Below are 20,659 nucleotides of genomic sequence, written 5' to 3'. Positions count from 1 at the left end.
GTTATAAGCATATATAGGCTATATTTGTATTCACATTAATTACTACACTGAATTATGGTTTCCTTTAAGTGTACAAACAATTATTTTACATTATTTGCATTTTTTCGCTGAGGATTCACATTAGCCAGGGTCCTGGGACAAATGTTATTAATATAAATGTGTTTAAGTTTACAAAACTGGTAAACAATGATTTAAATGCATATATGAGAATAGTTCCATTGGTGAAGTTAGAAACAATAAGTGTGAAAAATTGTAGTGTGTTATTCCCTAAGGCGACCATCTCCTCTACACTATTCCGTGGAGTATCCAATTTTCAAATGTTAAAGGACGTCAGGGTCACCCTGTATATTGCAGATGATTGGTCCTAGCATCCAGCCTTGGAGGACACCTGCCACGAATTTCCTATCACGTTTGGTTTTGTTGGGCAACATGAAGAACATTTAGTTGCTCTGAAAGAGGCTGACGTTTTGAAGAAGGTACTGCCGTTATTAATATAAATGTGTTTAAGTTTACAAAACTGGTAAACAATGATTTAAATGCATATACGACAATGTTTCCATTGGTGAAGCTAGAAACAATAAGTGTGAAAAATTGTAGTGCATTATTCCCTAAGGCGACCATCTCCTCTACACTATTCCGTGGAGTATCCAATGTTCAAATGTTGAAGGACTTCAGGCTCACCAACTGTATTCCAGATGATTGGTCCTACCACGGAGCCTTGGAGGACACCTGCCACGAATTTCCTATCACATTTGGTCTTGTCGGGCACATATGAAGAATATTTAGTTGCTCTGAAAGAGGCTGACGTTTTGAAGAAGATACAGCCGTTATTAATATAAATGTGTTTAAGTTTACAAAACTGGTAAACAACGATTTAAATGCATATACGACAATGTTTCCATTGGTGAAGTTAGAAACAATAAGTTTGAAAAATTGTAGTGCGTTATTCCCTAAGGCGACTATCTCCTCTACACTATTCCGTGGAGTATCCAATTTTCAAATGTTAAAGGACTTCAGGGTCACCCTGCATATTGCAGATGATTGGTCCTAGCACGGAGCCTTGGAGGACACCTGCCACGAATTTCCTATCACATTTGGTCTTGTCGGGCACATATGAAGAATATTTAGTTGCTCTGAAAGAGGCTGACGTTTTGAAGAAGATACAGCCGTTATTAATATAAATGTGTTTAAGTTTACAAAACTGGTAAACAACGATTTAAATGCATATACGACAATGTTTCCATTGGTGAAGTTAGAAACAATAAGTTTGAAAAATTGTAGTGCGTTATTCCCTAAGGCGACCATCTCCTCTACACTATTCCGTGGAGTATCCAATTTTCAAATGTTAAAGGACTTCAGGGTCACCCTGCATATTGCAGATGATTGGTCCTAGCACGGAGCCTTGGAGGACACCTGCCATGAATTTCCTATCACGTTTGGTTTTGTCGGGCAACATGAAGAACATTTAGTTGCTCTGAAAGAGGCTGACGTTTTGAAGAAGATACAGCCGTTATTAATATAAATGTGTTTAAGTTTACAAAACTGGTAAACAACGATTTAAATGCATATACGACAATGTTTCCATTGGTGAAGTTAGAAACAATAAGTTTGAAAAATTGTAGTGCGTTATTCCCTAAGGCGACCATCTCCTCTACACTATTCCGTGGAGTATCCAATTTTCAAATGTTAAAGGACTTCAGGGTCACCCTGCATATTGCAGATGATTGGTCCTAGCACGGAGCCTTGGAGGACACCTGCCACGAATTTCCTATCACGTTTGGTTTTGTCGGGCAACATGAAGAACATTTAGTTGCTCTGAAAGAGGCTGACGTTTTGAAGAAGGTACAGCCGTGCCGGCGTGGGCGGCGGGAGGAACAGTACGGCGGTGCAGGCCGAGCAGAGCGGCGGCGGCCGGCGCTCGGGCGGAGTGCGGCGCGGTGTGGCATTCCTGGCGGTGAAGGCCGGCGCCGCCCGACGCCGTTTCTGGAGCGGCGCGGCGCGGCGATGCGATGCGCTGCTCGCCTCTGCTGCTTGCGTAACGCCGCGGCGTCGGCTGCGGCGCCGTTTGACCTTTGAGTGCGGCCGGCTACCGCCTGCACCTGTGCCCCGCGCAGCCCGCAGGTGAAGGTGAAGGCGGTCGCCGTCAACAGCCCTCGAGTGCCAAACAATTACGACTTTACCTATACGATAGGTTTCGTCGAAAATTTTATTTACAATGTTCTTGCAAGTGCCGTTCGTCCGTCTTATTGTAGTCAATACTGTGCAGATACCGCAAAATCCAACTTCAGTCATTTTCTTGACGTCCGTGTTGGTCTTCACTCTACCACATGTAGCACCTCGAAAAGAAGCAACACATGTTAAATTATTATCCAGTAGCGAGCCGGATTTCTTGCGGCACAAATGCTGCAGCTGTATCAGGCCAAACCAGAGGACTTCCCTAGCCGTCTGGATTAGCCTCTTGACACATCTACAACTTTTCGACTGCCACTGAAGACGAATTACAGTACAGTATACACTACCGGCCATTAAAATTGCTACACCACGAAGATGACGCGCTACAGAAGAGAAATTTAACCGACAGTAAGAAAATGGTGTGATATGCAAATCTACATCTACATCTACATCTACACTCCGCGAGCCACCTTACGGTGTGTGGCGGAGGGTACTTATTGTACCACTATCTGATCCCCCCTTCCCTGTTCCATTCACGAATTGTGCGTGGGAAGAACGACTGCTTGTAAGTCTCCGTATTTGCTCTAATTTCTCGGATCTTTTCGTTGTGATCATTACGCGAGATATATGTGGGCGGTAGTAATATGTTGCCCATCTCTTCCCGGAATGTGCTCTCTCGTAATTTCGATAATAAACCTCTCCGTATTGCGTAACGCCTTTCTTGAAGTGTCCGCCACTGGAGCTTGTTCAGCATCTCCGTAACGCTCTCGCGCTGACTAAATGTCCCCATGACGAATCACGCTGCTTTTCGCTGGATCATGTCTATCTCTTCTATTAATCCAACCTGGTAAGGGTCCCATACTGATGAGCAATACTCAAGAATCGGACGAACAAGCGTTTTGTAAGCTACTTCTTTCGTCGATGAGTCACATTTTCTTAGAATTCTTCCTATGAATCTCAACCTGGCGCCTGCTTTTCCCACTATTTGTTTTATGTGATCATTCCACTTCAGATCGCTCCGGATAGTAACTCCTAAGTATTTTACGGTCGTTACCGCTTCCAATGATTTACCACCTATGGCATAATCGTACTGGAATGGATTTCTGCCCCTATGTATGCGCATTATATTACATTTATCTACGTTTAGGGAAAGCTGCCAGCTGTCGCACCATGCATTAATCCTCTGCAGGTCCTCCTGGAGTACGTACGAGTCTTCTGATGTTGCTACTTTCTTGTAGACAACCGTGTCATCTGCAAATAGCCTCACGGAGCTACCGATGTTGTCAACTAAGTCATTTATGTATATTGTAAACAATAAAGTTCCTATCACGCTTCCCTGCGGTACTCCCGAAATTACCTCTACATCTGCAGATTTTGAACCGTTAAGAATGACATGTTGTGTTCTTTCTTCTAGGAAATCCTGAATCCAATCACAAACCTGGTCCGATATTCCGTAAGCTCGTATTTTTTTCACTAAACGTAAGTGCGGAACCGTATCAAATGCCTTCCTGAAGTCCAGGAACACGGCATCAATCTGCTCGCCAGTGTCTACGGCACTGTGAATTTCTTGGGAAAATAGGGCGAGCTGAGTTTCACATGATCTCTGTTTGCGGAATCCATGTTGGTTATGATGAAGGAGATTTGTATTATCTAAGAACGTCATAATACGAGAACACAAAACATGTTCCATTATTCTACAACAGATTGACGTAAGCGAAATAGGCCTATAATTATTCGCATCTGATTTATGACCCTTCTTGAAAATGGGAACGACCTGCGCTTTCTTCCAGTCGCTAGGTACTTTACGTTCTTCCAGCGACCTACGATAAATTGCTGATAGAAAGGGGGCAAGTTCTTTAGCATAATCACTGTAGAATCTTAAGGGTATCTCGTCTGGTCCGGATGCTTTTCCGCTACTAAGTGATAGCAGTTGTTTTTCAATTCCGATATCGTTTATTTCAATATTTTCCATTTTGGCGTCCGTGCGACGGCTGAAGTCAGGGACCGTGTTACGATTTTCCGCAGTGAAACAGTTTCGGAACACTGAATTCAGTATTTCTGCCTTTCTTCGGTCGTCCTCTGTTTCGGTGCCATCGTGGTCAACGAGTGACTGAATAGGGGATTTAGATCCGCTTACCGATTTTACATATGACCAAAACTTTTTAGGGTTCTTGTTTAGATTGTTTGCCAATGTTTTATGTTCGAATTCGTTGAATGCTTCTCTCATTGCTCTCTTTACGCTCTTTTTCGCTTCGTTCAGCTTTTCCTTATCAGCTATGATTCGACTACTCTTAAACCTATGATGAAGCTTTCTTTGTTTCCGTAGTACCTTTCGTACATGATTGTTATACCACGGTGGATCTTTCCCCTCGCTTTGGACCTTAGTCGGTACGAACTTATCTAAGGCGTACTGGACCATGATTCTGAATTTTTTCCATTTTTGTTCCACATCCTCTTCCTCAGAAATGAACGTTTGATGGTGGTCACTCAGATATTCTGCGATTTGTGCCCTATCACTCTTGTTAAGCAAATATATTTTCCTTCCTTTCTTGGCATTTCTTATTACACTTGTAGTCATTGATGCAACCACTGACTTATGATCACTGATACCCTCTTCTACATTCACGGAGTCGAAAAGTTCCGGTCTATTTGTTGCTATGAGGTCTAAAACGTTAGCTTCACGAGTTGGTTCTCTAACTATCTGCTCGAAGTAATTCTCGGACAAGGCAGTCAGGATAATGTCACAAGAGTCTCTGTCCCTGGCTCCAGTTCTGATTGTGTGACTATCCCATTCTATACCTGGTAGATTGAAGTCTCCCCCTATTACAATAGTATGATCACGAAACTTCTTCACGACGTTCTGCAGGTTCTCTCTGAGGCGCTCAACTACTACGGTTGCTGATGCAGGTGGTCTATAGAAGCATCCGACTATCATATCTGACCCACCTTTGATACTTAACTTAACCCAGATTATTTCACATTCGCATTCGCTAATAACTTCACTGGATATTATTGAATTCTTTACTGCTATAAATACTCCTCCACCATTGGCGTTTATCCTATCCTTGCGGTATATATTCCATTCTGTGTCTAGGATTTCGTTACTGTTCACTTCCGGTTTTAACCAACTTTCCGTTCCTAATACTATATGCGCACTATTTCCTTCAATAAGAGATACTAATTCAGGAACCTTGCCCTGGATACTCCTGCAGTTTACCAATATTACGTTAACTTTTCCTGTTTTTGGTCTCTGAGGACGGACGTTCTTTATCAACGATGATAATGTCCTCTCTGGTAAGCCGTCAGGTATTTTATCGTTTCGCCCAAGGGGGGGTCCCTCTAACCTAAAAAACCCCCGTGTGCACGCCACACGTACTCTGCTACCCTAGTAGCTGCTTCCGGTGTGTAGCTTTTCAGAGCATTCACACAAGGTTGGCGCCGGTGGCGACACCTACAACGAGCTGACATGAGGAAAGTTTCCAACCGATTTCTCATACACAAACAGCAGTTGACCGGCGTTGCCTGGTGAAACGTTGTTGTGATGCCTCGTGTAAGGAGGACAAAGGCGTACCATCACGTTTCCGACTTTCATAAAGGTCAGATTGCGGTTTATGGTATCGCGACATTGCTGCTCGCGTTGGTCGAGATCCAATGACTGTTAGAGGAATATGGAATCGGAGGGTTCAGGAGGGTAATACGGAACGTCGTGCTGGATCCCGACGGCCTCGTATCACTAGCAGTTGAGATGACAGGCATCTTATCCGCATGGCTGTAACGGATCGTGCAGCCACATCTCGATCCCTGAGTCAAAAGAAGGGCACGTTTGCTAGACAATAACTATCTGCACGAACAGTTGAATGACGTTTGCAGCAGCATGGACTATCAGCTCGGAGACCGTGGCTGTGGTTACCCATGACGCTGTATCACAGACAGAAGCGCCTGCGATGGTGTACTCAACGACGAACCTGGGTGCACGATTGGCAAAACGTCATTTTTTCGGATGAATCCAGGTTCTGTTTACAGCATCATGATGGTCGGATCCGTGTTTGGCGACATCGCGGTGAGCGCACATTGGAAGCTTGTATTCGTCATCGCCATACTGGCGTATCACCCGGCGCGATTCTATTGCTCACACTCACGGCACTTTGAACAGTCTACGTTACATTTCAGATGTGTTACGACCCGTGGCTCTACCCTTCATTCGACCCCTGCGAAACCCTACATTTCAGCAGGATAATGCACGACCGCATGTTGCAGGTCCTGTACGGGCCTTTCTGGATACAGAAAATGTTCGACTGCTGCCCTGGCCAGCTCATTCTCCAGATCTCTCACCAGCTGAAAATGTCTGATCAAGGGTGACCGAGCAACTGGGTCGTCACAATACGCCAGTCACTACTCTTGATGAACTGTGGTATCGTGTTGAAGCTGCATGGGCAGCTGTACCTGTACACGCCATCCAAGCTCTGTTTGACTCAATGCCCAGGCGTATCAAGGCCGTTATTACGGCCAGATGTGGTTGTTCTGGGTACTGATTTCTCAGGATGTATGCACCCAAATTGCATGAAAATGTAATCACATGTCAGTTCTAGTATAATATATTTGTCCAATGAATACCCGTTTATCATGTGCATTTCTTTTTGGTGTAGCAATTTTAGTAGCCAGTAGTGTACCATTTCGTGAGATTGCACCGTTCGAAAGTAGCTTGCTGCCACGGCGCAAAATCTTCTCGCCATCCTTACTTTTATACACTCTAAGGGAAAAAAAATCACCCACCACGAAGAAATTATCTGAACTGGACGGAAATCGACGTATGTGAAGGAAATATGTACACAAACAACTGAGTCTAATTACTGGATAATTCGTTCAAGAGAGAGAACAAAGTGAGAACATCAATAATGTGTTGGTCCACCTCTGGCCCGTATGCAACCGTTATTCGTCTTGACATTGATTGCAAATCTATTGGAGCTTCTTCTGAGGGATATCACGCCAAATTTTGTCCAGTTCAAAAGTATGTTGTTCGGACATCAAGGAGATGCAGAGGGACAGGCACTGTCGATGACGTGCCTCGCTCAGGGCGCCCAAGGGCTACTACTGCAGTGGATGACCGCTACCTACGGGTTATGGCTCGGAGAAACCCTGACAGCAACGCCACCATGTCGAATAATGCTTTTCGTGCAGTCACAGTGCGTCGTGTTACGACTCAAACTGTCCGCAATAGGCTGTATGATGTGCAACTTCACTCCCGACGTCCATGGCGGTGTCCATTTTTGAAACCACGACACTACAGATGGGCCCAACCACATGCCGAATGGACCGCTCAGGATTGGCATCTCGTTCTCTTCACCGATGAGTGTCGGATATGCCCTCAACCAGACAATTGTCTGAGACGTGTTTGGAGGCAACCCGGTCAGGTTGAACGCCTCAGACACACTGTCCAGCGAGTGCGGCAAGGTGGTGGTTCCCCGATGTTTTGGGGTGGCATTATGTGGGGCAGACGTACGCCGCTGGTTGTCATGGAAGGCATCGTAACGGCTGCACGATAGGTGAATGCCATCCTCCGACCGATAGTGCAACCACATCGGCAGCATATTGGCGAGGCATTCGTCTTCATTGACGACAGTTCGCGCCCCCATCGTGTCATCTTGTGAATGACTTCCTTCAGGATAACGACATCGATCGACTAGAGTGGCCAGCTTGTTCTCCAGACAAGAGTCCTGTCGAACATGCCAGAGATAGATTGAAAAAGGCTGTTTATGGACGACGTGACCCACCAAGCACTCTTAGCGATCTCCGCTGTATCGCCGTTGAGAGTGGGACAATCTGGACCAACAGTGCCTTGATGAACTTGTGGATAGTATGCCACGACGAATGCAGGCACGCATCAATGCAAGAGGACGTGCTACTGGGTATTAGAGGTACCGATGAGTACAGCAGTCTGGACCACCTCCTCTGAAGGTCTCGTGGTATGGTGGTACAACGTGCAATGTGCGGTTTTCATGGGCAATAAAAAGGGCGGAAATGATGTTTATGTTGCTCTCTATTCCAATTTTCTGTGCAGGTTCCGAAACTCTCGGAACGGAGGTGGTATACAACTTTTTTTGATGTGTGTACCTCCAGAAACCTACAGGAGGCAGAGTCAGTGATGTATTTCGTTCGTAAGACGGACAGGCAAGCTATTAAGCAGTTGGTCATAATGTTTTCACTGATCGGCGTATATTTTTTGGGACGGGAAGCGAAAAGAGATTCAGTAACTTTGGGCATTTTTTTTTCATGAGTTTTGATGAAATATGCCATTGATCAAAGAGTTTCTCATGCTAGTTTACGTATTTTTAACACAAAATATGTACAATTTCTGCTGCTTCTTACCTGATACGGATGTACGCTGATGTCATTTACTGAAAGAGCTTTAATCGGGTGTTAAATTCACATATCCAGCATTTTAAGTAGCTGTGTTAGATAAATACATATTATACATGTTTGCTCTATATTCTCCTATCTGATTTTGATCTGTCTTTGATAATCGCCTTAAAATCTTTATTAACTTGATTACACAGATGTTTTGCTACAGTATTTCGGTTTCCATCCACGATATGCTGCAGCCTAGCAAAGGTGCAGCGCAGATTATTATAACTCTCGTTCGCACTTCTGTGTCTCCAGACGGGCAGCAGCAGCCCTGGACGGGGAGCGTTGGCATCGGCGGATTGGCACATTCTTGTCTCGCTCGTTCTGCACTTAATCTGGTTGTGGTATCCTTATGGTAGATCCCCTTATTCTTACTCCTAGCGCTTACTCATTAGCTTGGAACGGTGCTTAATTGTGCGTTCTCGTCTTCCTCGCTGAAAGACCTAACAAAATCGGGATAGCCCGAACTTCCACGCATTTGGCCGGACATGATAAAACCTAGCAACCCTAAACATTATCCACTCCATCGAGATTGACAGGCTGTGTGGTGTCTGTGGGGAACGCTTCAGAAATGGTTCAAATGGCTCTGAGCACTATGGGACTTAACTTCTGAGGTCATCAGTCCCCTAGAACTTAGAACTGCTTAAACCTAACTAACCTAAGGACATCACATACATCCATGCCCGAGGCAGAATTCGAAACTGCGACCGTAGCGGTCGCGCGGTTCCAGACTGTAGCGCCTAGAACCGCTCAGCCACACCGGCCGGCGGGGAAAACATCCATGCAGTCACAAAGCTCGTCCGTACGCTCGCATTTTGTTCATTAGACGAGAGTGCAAAACTTATCGAATGCCTTCCCGACGTCGAGGAACACGGCATAAGTGGGCGCCGGTATCTACTGCGTTCGGGGTCTGGTGGTATGTTGGCGTCACTAGCATCCTGCGAGGACTGCGCTGTGGTGGCACTGCAGACAAGTGGCTGGCAGCTTCCGAGCGGGAGCGGACACAAAGGCTTGTTTACAGGGAGTCTGGAGGATGTCTGCACGGAGGGTGCTCGCTGCCCGCCCCTCCCTGCTGCCAGCCGTGTTTACGAGCGGCGCGGCGGCTCCCGGTGTGCGGACAATGGGCGCAGACAGCAACCAGCAGCCGCCAGCGATTGTGTGGGGCTTCCTCTGCTGCACTGCCTCGCTCTCAACAGCTCCAGCAGTACTGCAAGTGGAACAGCTTGTGTCCTCAAGAGGTGGGAAGACGGAAAGAGAAATTATATCACAGCAGAAAACGAAAGAAAGTATCCAGACACCCCTATATGATGAGAAATTGACCAGTAGGATGGGTCTGTCAGGAGACCTTACTGACTTCGGAGGTGGACGGACACCACACGTTCATATAAATGATTCGCCTCGATGGGCAATGAATCCGCAACCTTGGGTGCGGATGCACATTCACGTTCGACCTCCAACGGAAATCTAAAATTAGTGAGCGTGGAGAAGATGGACGGGAAATGTGGACAGGTGTCGCTAGGAGTCAGTGTGAGTCGGTCGAAGAGCGTGCCGAGATAGTCCGCGCATCTGCGATCAACACTGCGTCCGTGTGGCGCAGTGTTTAATGCAACTGCCAAGTCCATTGAAGCGCTAAAGAAAATGGTATAGGCATGCTCATTCAAATACAGAGTTATGTAAACAGGTAGAATATGGTGCTGTAGTCGGCAACGCCTGCCACGCGGTGTGGCCGCGCGGTTTGAGGTGCCATGTCACGGACTGTGCAGCCCCTCCAGCCGGAGGTTCGAGTCCTCCCTTGGGCTTGGGTGTGTGCGTTGTTCTTAGCGCAAGTTAGTTTAAGTTAGTTTCAGTTGTGTGTAAGTCTAGGCACCGATGACCTACCCAGTTTGGTGCCTTAGGAATTGACACACATTTGAACATATGAAAGAACAAGTGTCTATCACAGATCGGTTAGTGCTGCTAAAATGCCAGGTTATCAAGATTTAAGTGAGTTTGAACGTGGCGTTATAGTCAGCCATGCCGTTATAGTCAGGCACGAGCGATGGAACACAGCTTCTCCGAGGTGGCGACTAAGTGGCAATTTTCCCGTACCCCCATTTCACGAGTGTACCGTGTATATCAGGAATCCGGTAAAACATCAAATCTCCGACATCGCTGCGGCCGGAAAAAGATCCTGCAAGAATGGGACCAAGGACGACTGAAGAGTATCATTCAACGTGACAGAAGTGCGACTCTTCCACAAATGTCTGCAGACTTCAATGCTAGGTCATCAACAAGTATCAGCGTGCGAACCATTCAACGAAACATCATCGACATTGGTTCAAATGGCTCCAAGCACTATGGGACTTAACTTCTGAAGTCATCAGTAGTAATAGTAATAATAATAATAATAATAATTTTGTGTGCCGAGGGCATCCCGTCGGGTAGATCGTTCGCCTGGTGCACGTCTTTCGATTTGACGCCACGTCGGCGACTTGCGCGTCGATGGGGATGAAATGATGATGATTAGGACAACATAAACCCAGTCCCTGAGCGGAGAAAATCTCCGACCCAGCCGGGAATAGAACCCGGGCCCTTTAGGATTGACATTCTGTCACGCTGACCACGTTTTTTTTATACCCATTTTGTTCGATATAGTTCGTTGCGTTTGGTCGGGGCGGACGTCACAAGACATCCGTTCCAATTGATCGTTGGTTCCTTGACTCAGTTTTTTTTATTGCAAAGAGCACGCAGCCCTCTGACCGAACACGCTGAGCTACCGTGCCCGCTAACCACTCAGCTACCGGGGGCAGACAAGTCATCAGTCCCCTAGACTTAGAACTACGTAAACCTAATTAGCACATAACACACATCCATGCCCGAGGCAGGACTCTAATCTGCGACCGTAGCAGCATCGCGGTTCCGGACCGAAACGCCTAGAACCGCTCGGCCACAGCGGCCGGCCATCGACATGGGCTTTCAGAGCCGAAGACCCACTAGTGTACCTTTGATGACTGCAGGACACAAAGCTTTACGCCTCGCCTGGGCCCATCAACAGCGACATTTGACTGTTGATGACGGGAAACATGTTGCCTGATCGGACGAGTCTCGTTTCAAATTGCATCGAGCGTATGGACGTGTACAGGTACGGAGACAATGAATACATGGACCCTGCATGTCAGTAGGGGATTGTTCAAGCTGGTGGGGGCTGTGTAATGCTGTAGGGCGTATGCAGTTGGATTGATATGGGACCTCTGATACGTCTAGATACGACTCTGACACGTGAATCGTACGTAAGCATCCTGCCTGATGACCTGCGTCCATTCATGTCCATTTTGCATTCCGACGGACTCGTGCAATTCCAGCTGGACAATGTGAGACTCCACACGTCGAGAATTTCTACAGAGAGGCTCCAGTAACATTCATTTGAGTTTATACACATCCGTTTGGCACCAAACTCCCCAGACATGAACATTATTGAGCATATCTGCAATGCCTTGCAACATGCTGTTCAGAAGAGATCTCCACACCTCGTACTCTTACAGATTTATGGACGGCTCTGCAGGATTTATGGTGTTAGTTCCCTCCAACACTACTTCAGACACTAATCGAGTCCACGTCACGTCGTGTTGCGGCATTTCTGCATCCTCGCGGGGGTCCTACACGATATTGAGCAGGTGTACCAGTTTCTTCAGTGTAAATTCTCCATCGTTATATCCCAAATGAGATGTTTCTCCTCCGTAGTAAGACTAATGCAGTGATATGGATAAAAGAAATGTCGATATCTTGTCTGTTCCAGAACAGTGACAAGAGCATTCTTAACTGTTGGGCCTTTGTAAAGGAACGTTTTACCCATCTTCAGCAGCACCCGCGCTACCGGTAGTACTAAGCCAATTTTTTGGGCCGTATGTTCTTGGATCTTCCTCGCAGCTGGCTTGCACCAGCCACGAGAAGGTAACTTCGTTGTCTGATTCTCAGTACAGGGACAGCGACAGGGACATACGGAATTATTCTTCGAGACGACGTGCCCGGACCTCGTCTGCAGGACAGGGTGACTGCCTCGCAACAACTAGCATACAGCCGCGAATGAGCCGTCTTTTTATTTGTTACGCAGGGCGAGCGGTTTATTTCTATTATTCATTATTGTACAATGTGTTGTCTTTGTTTTTATTACTAGAAGGAACCAACTGTGCAACATAGCATTGATGTGTTCCCAGCTGTGATAAGCTTTAGAAAAAAGCAGTTAATGCGGGAAAAAAGCCAAACTAATAGTCACTCAAGGGATGAAAAAGAGCTCGGTCGGTAAAACTACTACCTGTGGAAGACAGGATTCCACATTCCAGTCGTAGTCCGACGCTCAATTTGAATCTGACAGGAACTTTCTGAATTCAGAACATCATGTGCACAGAAATAGGTAGAGATATTGGAACACACACATTCCGACATTCCATGGACACAGAGAACTCTTCATAAGTAGAGAAAAATGTGGTAAGCAAAACGTCCCACGTTCGAGTCCCTTGCTGTCACACATTTTCACCCATCGCCGCTGATTACGTCACTCCGCAAAGTCCCGATGGAGCTCATATCATTAGCTTCTTCCCTTTCCTTTCTCCCCCGTCCTGCTTCAATTTAAATAATATGTATCACAGTTGCGGATCCCTCGTGGTGCTGTTCTTTCGTATATGTGCGTCGTACATGTACGAAAGAATAGAAACACATACACCACGCATTCATGTAATTGATTCGCCTGGATGAGCAATGAATCCACAACCTTCACTGCGGATGCATATTTTCGTTCGACCTCCAACCAATTATAGAGCATGGAGGACATGCGGAAAGGTGGCGCTAGATGGGTGTGTAAGCCGCCCGGGTAGCGTGCCGTGATTGTCCGCACATTTGCGAAAAAAACACTGTGTTCGGGTGGCGCTGTGGTTACTGCAACTTAGTAAGCAGAAGGTCCCGTGTTCGAGTCCCGGTCCGACGCACATTTTCGCTCATCGCTGCTGATTTCGCACAGACCCTCGCTGCAGCTGATATCATTAGTTCCTTCCCTTTCCTTTCCTTTCTCCTCCCTCCCTGTTCCGTTTACATAAACCATCAATTTGCTGAAGCGACCCCACTTCATTAATGATACTGACAAAAATTGTTAGATAACAACGTGGTTTTGGAGGGTTTAGACGTCGAACACCCAAAGGAAATCGCGTGTTACAATTATAATGGCGAAAAAGAGAAAATGAGTCCGAGAATGGTTGAAAAAAGGGAACGGCAAATGAGTCACGAACCAGAAAGATTTCATAAATTATTTTACTACGAGGTCTGCCTAGTACAAGTTATTAATGTTGACAGGAGATAAAATACAGAAACAAAATATGTTAGTGGGAGAGGCATTCGCAGTCGACGTGAGATGAGGAGTAACTTAGAGATTTCTGGGGAGAGGCAGATAATTTTCAAATGGTTCAAATGGCTCTGTGCACTATGGGACTTAACTTTTGAGGTCATCAGTCCCCTAGAACTTAGAACTACTGAAACCTAACTAACCTAAGGACATCACACACGTCCATGCCCGAAGCAGGATTCGAACCTGCGACCGTAGCGGTCTCGCGGTTCCAGACTGCAGCGCCTAGAACCGCTCGGCCACCTCGGCCGGCGATAATTTTCGAGTACAGCATTAGTAGTGCGCGGCTTGACACAGTGACTTCGATTAAATATTGGACGTAACGTTGCAAAACAATAAGAACTGGAATGCCCACATACGGATTCCAGTGGGGAAGGCGAATGGACGCCTTCGGTTTATTGGGAGAATTTCAGGAATGCGCGATTCATCTGTAAAGGAGACCGGATACAGGACTCTAGTGCGACCTATTCTTGAGTACTGCTTGAGTGTTTGGGATCCGTACCAGGTCAGGTTAAAGAAACACATCAAAGGAATTGAGTGGCGGGCTGCTAGAGTTGTTATCGCTAGGTTCGAACAACACGTAGGCGTTACGTTGCACAGCTCGTGGTCGTGCGGTAGCGTTCTCGCTTCCCGCGCCCGGGTTCCCAGGTTCGATTCCCGGCGGGGTCAGGGCTTTACTCTGCCTCGTGATGACTGGATGTTGTGTGATGTCCTTAGGTTAGTTAGGTTTAAGTAGTTCTAAGTTCTAGGGGACTGATGACCATAGATGTTAAGTCCCATAGTGCTCAGAGCCATTTGAACCATTTCGTTACGTTGTAGCTACGTGGTCTAGGCGCCTTGCCACGGTACGCGCGGCTCGCCCCGTCGGAGGTTCGAGTCCTACCTCGGGCATGGGTGTGTGTGATGTCCTTAGTGTAGGTTAGTTTAAGTAGTGTGTAAGCTTAGGGAACGATAAACTCAGCAGTTTCGTCCCATAGGAACTTACCACAATTCCAGTTCGGGAACTCAAATGGGAATTGCTGGAGGGCAAGCGAAGTTCTTTTCTAGAAAATTTAGAGAACCGACATTTGACACTGACTGCCGAACGATTGTACTGCCGCCAGCATACATCACGCGAAAGAACCGCGAGGATAAGGGACGAAAAATTAGGGCTCATATGGAGCCATTCACTCTGTTTGCGAGAGCAACAGGAAAGGAAATGAGTAGTAGCGATCCATTCGAAAGCTTGAAGTTTAGTTCTGTACTATCACCAAACAGAAATAGTAAAAATCTATGAAGACCTAAGCAATTAATGAGAAAAAGTACCACCACAGCTGTATATTGAGAGTGTCTTTATTGTCTCACACGACTAGTTTCGGCGGCACATTGCCGCCAATCACAGGCTCCACCACTGCCAAAAGAGTATTACATTTCCTTGGCGCATTTACTATGGAGTCCTTGTTACTAGTACACGTGGGCTAGCTTTGCTCAGAGTCTCTATTCCACACGGTGAGGGTGGCGGTAATGTTCCGCCGAAACTACTTGTGTGAGACGATAAAGACTTCCTCAAGGTACAGCTGTGATGGTACTTTTTCTCAGTTATATCGTCAGCTGAAGTCTCTCGTCCATGTAATAGGATGGACATCCATAAACTAAGCAACTATATCTATCTGAGAAGCATATGTTCAGGCAGTTAGTGTAAAACAATTTTTTTAATAGTTTGGATAAACTGAAACGCATTTCACAAACCTCTTACTATTCATTGCAAATATATGACGTAATTGTAGAAGTTGAAACGTTTTTCCAAACTCCTGTACTACATTTTAAAATTATCAAAGTGAGGAGTGTCAAAGAGAATTCTTTGTTGACCGTTCTAAAGTTGTACATGCGATGATTACTCTCCCATAGATCTATTAAAATTGTTTTGTGTTAAAAGAGAACTTGAAAAATAGAATCTGACGTATAATATACTCAAAAGCGAATTGGAAACACAAACAGAGCACATTATCACCGTGTGGCTGGTTCGTGAAGCTTTGTCAAAGTCAGACTTATAAATATTGTCAAAATTGTGCCAAAACGTGACTAAAAGAAGGAAAAGGTTGATGTGACACATCATGAGGCGACTAGAAATAGCCGGCCGGAGTGGCCGTGCGGTTCTAGGCGTTACATTCTGGAACCGCGAGACCGAGACGGTCGCAGGTTCGAATCCTGCCTCGGGCATGGATGTGTGTGATGTCCTTAGGTTAGTTAGGTTTAAGTAGGTCTATGCTCTAGGGGACTGATGACCTCAGAAGTAGAGTCCCATAATGCTCAGAGCCATTTGAACCATTTCACTAGAAATACTTGATTTCGTATTTGAGGGAAGTGTGGAAGGGCGAGGGGCAACTTTTAGATGGATGAAGGGTGAGAGTAGTTATACAGAGATGAAGAAACTTTTCCTGGATACAGTAGCATGAGGAGCTGTATGAAATCCGTCTTCGTACTGAGGAAGAAGATTCGTGAGGCTGTTGAAGTGATAAGGCATAAGGTTCATTGTGGAGTATGGACAACCTTATTGCACGATGGGTGCTGCGCATGATGACTCCAAGAGACTTTCGAGGAAATACCTTTCGAAATCGTTTTCGATTAATTTCGACGATACCCGGAACGGCATTATCTGTAGACGAAATAACGACTCGGAGTAAAAAACAAAGTAGAAGTTAAAGTCCTCGGAAAAAAGTGAGAAAAAAGCCTGCTACCTACTTTTTTATGTGCTGATCGCTTCGTAGCAAACGATTATTGGGGAAAAAATGGTAAAATAGGGAAACTTGCTTCATACTCAAAGTCACTGGGCGGTTTGGGTATTGAGTTTAGAGAGAAAAGACGATATTACCATAGTAAGAATCGATCTTGCGCCACGACAGTGCGCCTCTTGGAACGCAAATCGATGCGACGGCAGAACGGCACGAGCTGTGTCTCATTATCCCCTTTTTGCCGGATTTGACTCCACGTCATTGGAGGGAAGAAATTTTCGTCATGCTCTCCTAAAAACATTTTTTTTTTTTGAGGGAATAAATAAAAGAAGCTTTCTCGCTGGACCAAATATTTTGAACTCATCGGAGATTGCACTCAGAAGTACACCGTCATTTTAGAATGAAGTTATTTAGATATTTTTATCGAATTTATCAGTCGACTCTGGTACTTCATGCGCCTAGCCATGAGGCTTTTATGCCTGTACAGTAATATGGAAACTACGGACATTGATGCCTTCCAGTTTAATGGTACAGTAGCTTGTGTGGGGCAACCTGTGAGCTCACAGCAAACCTGTCGCGAATACCAGTATGAGCGGCGGTGACGTAAGCACTGCGTCACCAGCTTCGCTAGACGCGTGTAACGTCAGCTGGGCGCCCGGCCTGTCCAGTCCTGGAGTGGTCTTGTGAGCGGCTCGCCCACGTTGGCGGACAACAGTCACCGGGGTCGCGAGCGAGTCAAGAACCTGCGCCGACGCACGCGGCTTCCTCATACCTACTTGGCGGCCGCGGTGGCTGTCCCGGTGTGCACAATACATCTCGCCACCGTCGCCCAGGACCCATGCAACAACAGCTGTATCACATTTTATCCGTGACAACCATTAACCCTCCCACTACCAATTCCTTAAAGAATTGAACTCCCGTGTGTAACACAACTTCAAACGCAACAGTTAACATTCCATCAGAATTTCTAAAATGATTGAGGGAAGTGGCAACAAAGGGGCTACTCACGCTGGTACGTAAGAATGTATGACTCTGGCGATATGCCATCCCACTTTCGGAAAAAAGTCGTACACACAGTTCCGAAGATTTCAAGAGCTGACAAGCGCGAGAATTATAGCACAGTCAGCTTAACAGCTCATGCATCCAAGTTTCTGACAAAAAGAATAAACAGAAGCTTGGGATAGTAAATTAAGGATGTGTTAGATGAGGATCACTTGGGCTTTAGGGAAGATAAAGGTTTCAAAGAGGCAATTGTGAAATTGCAACTGATGATGGAAGCAAGAGTAAGGAAAAATCAAGAGAGGTTCATATTTTAAGACACGATCATACTTTACAAATGAGTGTTAATGCGTTAAATATTTGACGTTTATCAGGTAAAACGTTTATGGTTGAAGATGTAAAACACTGATTATGTTGCCTTTCGTTATGGATTATTAAGAAAAGCTAATTTTTCATGTGTCTCTATGTTTATGCCGTCATATCTCCTCAACTAAGTGTCCTGGTATGGTATAATTTTATAGGTACATTCAGTTTATATGTGGATTTTTTTTAACCATCGTAGTTATTCTATGATACTTTAACAGGTGTCTCGCTACTAGCTTTAAGAAGGCCTTCCACTCCGCACGTATCATTCTGCCTGTGGCACTACACAGGGTAGCGTAATCAAACGGACTTCTTTCTGTGGGGACATTTCTGAGCTGAAACCACAGTGTAAACAAACGATGAGGTAGCTGCCAGGATGTCTATAAAACCTTAGGCATCTTCGAGCGAGTAGGTCAGTCGATGGAGCGTAGCAGTCAGGTATACCGCGATTTAGTTCGATTCTTTTTTGTGATTACTTTTTTTCGTGACAGAACTTTCCTTAACAATAGGGTCTGTTTCTTTACACTGGTTTCATATGTCTACACAGTATGTAATTCAAGTTTGTATTTGCATTCCCCACTCTTTTCGTTTAAGAAAACTAGAATTCTCCTCAAACACATATTTCCACTGATCACACCACAGAGCGGGGTCACGCGGTGGATAATACATTAAATATGTTTTTTTTTGGGGGGGGGGGGGGGGAGGGGAGTCCGCCTTGAGCAAAACACAACACAATTTCATATTTTCATTTATTTCCCAGACATATTTCGCTGAACGTCCAGCGTCATCCGTGGGCTTTTACTTTCTTTCTATTAAACAGAAAAAATATGTTTACTGCTTGTATAGCTATAAACTGGAGTGTGTAAGATAGTGTGTTCAACTCTGTAAAACAGACGATGTTTTGTTTATACACCTTGTTACCACATGCTGTGGTTTTCTTGGGTTTTATGTTTTTTATTGCACTTGTTTTTTTTTCACAATTTGTCATCTGCTACCATGTAGAACTTAATGCATAAACGTTACTTACTTCAAAATTTTACTATTGGGAATGTTATACTTCGTCCTAAGAAATTTGGAAATTTGTGGTAAGATCCTATGGGGCCAAACTGCTGAGGTCATCTGTCCCTAGGCTTACACACGACTTAACCTAACTTAAACTAACTTACGCCAAGGACAACACACACACCCATGCCCGAGTCGGGGAAGTTAGTTAGTTAGTTAGTTAGTGTGTGTGTGTGTGTGTGTGTGTGTGTGTGTGTGTGTGTGTGTGTGTGTGTTATTTCACTTACTTTTTCTGGTTTCCCCATTATCTTCATTGTGAAGACCTGCACTATGTACTAATAACGCAAACTAAGTTGACACTCGACTTGGTGGCTGATAGAAGAGACTATAAATGCATTTCCCATTTACAGTCGCTCCCATCAGCCGTGCCGAGTGCCAAATTAGTTTGCGCCAATGATAACTTTGACTGTCCCTGTTTACAAACTACGAAAACAAGATGTCGAACAATTAAACAGTTGGATGTGTACTGGGCCGGAGTTTTGAACCTGTGTGAGGTATATCTGCCATTTTGTGCATGTGAGCGGATGAAGGAATGTGTGTCTGGGTTTTATTTATTTAATTACTTTTTATTCAGTTCATTTACTTATTTATATTTTACACACTGGTATACTCTAGGACGGCGATTCAGATTCCCGCCCGGCCAACAGTTTTCGATATTCTGTGGTGTCCTTATGTAAGTTAAGGCAAATCCAAAGATAGACTCCTTTGAGGGAACATCCGATTTATTACTCACTCTTCTCCAATTACAATTTGTTCTACGTTAAACAATTAAAACGGGCACACTGCCTCACGGTTGCAGTTGAAGGCTGCCTATCCAAGGCCTTGCAGGACAACAAAAATTTGGTTTTCACTACTTCATTTACTTATTGTCCAGCTTTAAAAATTTTAAATGCTGTAATTATCTACTCATTAAGAAGTATGATCTTGTGTTAATGGTTTAACACAATAAGTAAAGTATAAAGTTAGAAACTATCTGTAAGTCTTGTGGAGGCGTATCTCGCGGCGCCCTATTCACACAACACTCACACTGAGAACACTTAAGTGACATACAACAAACTTTTCACAGTATTTCAAACTTCTTCTTTTCAAAGTTTCGCTGTCCATACAGTAAAACTGCAGCATTAAGGATAACGTTCTAGTTTATTACTGCTTCACTACTAGCTCTACTCGTAAAACGCTTTGCAGGCGGTATCACGTATACTACTGAATTTACTTGCAAAATTATATCGTTATATCACGCATAGTTCAGGAGATATCAGTTCATACGCATTGAAACGGCATTCGTAAATGGAAGTTCAATTCTGTAAAGGACCGGTGTGGGGACTGTAGTCGACGGAACGTTAAATATTGACCTTCCTTTCTTACTGTGTAGCGAGGAAGATGTTTGTTTGCGTTTGTTGTGGTCTTCAGTCCAGAGACTCGTTTGATGCAGCTCTCCATACTACTCTATGCTGTGCAAACCTATTCATCTGAATAACTACTGCAACCTACATCCTTCTGAATCTGCTTAGTGTATTCATCTCTTGGTCTCCCTCTACAATTTTTACCCTCCACGCTGCACTCCAAAACTAAATTGGTG

This window comes from Schistocerca piceifrons, chromosome 5 (genome assembly GCF_021461385.2).
Source record: "Schistocerca piceifrons isolate TAMUIC-IGC-003096 chromosome 5, iqSchPice1.1, whole genome shotgun sequence".
Taxonomy (NCBI): domain Eukaryota; kingdom Metazoa; phylum Arthropoda; class Insecta; order Orthoptera; family Acrididae; genus Schistocerca; species Schistocerca piceifrons.
Note: the sequence above shows the minus strand (reverse complement) of the source record.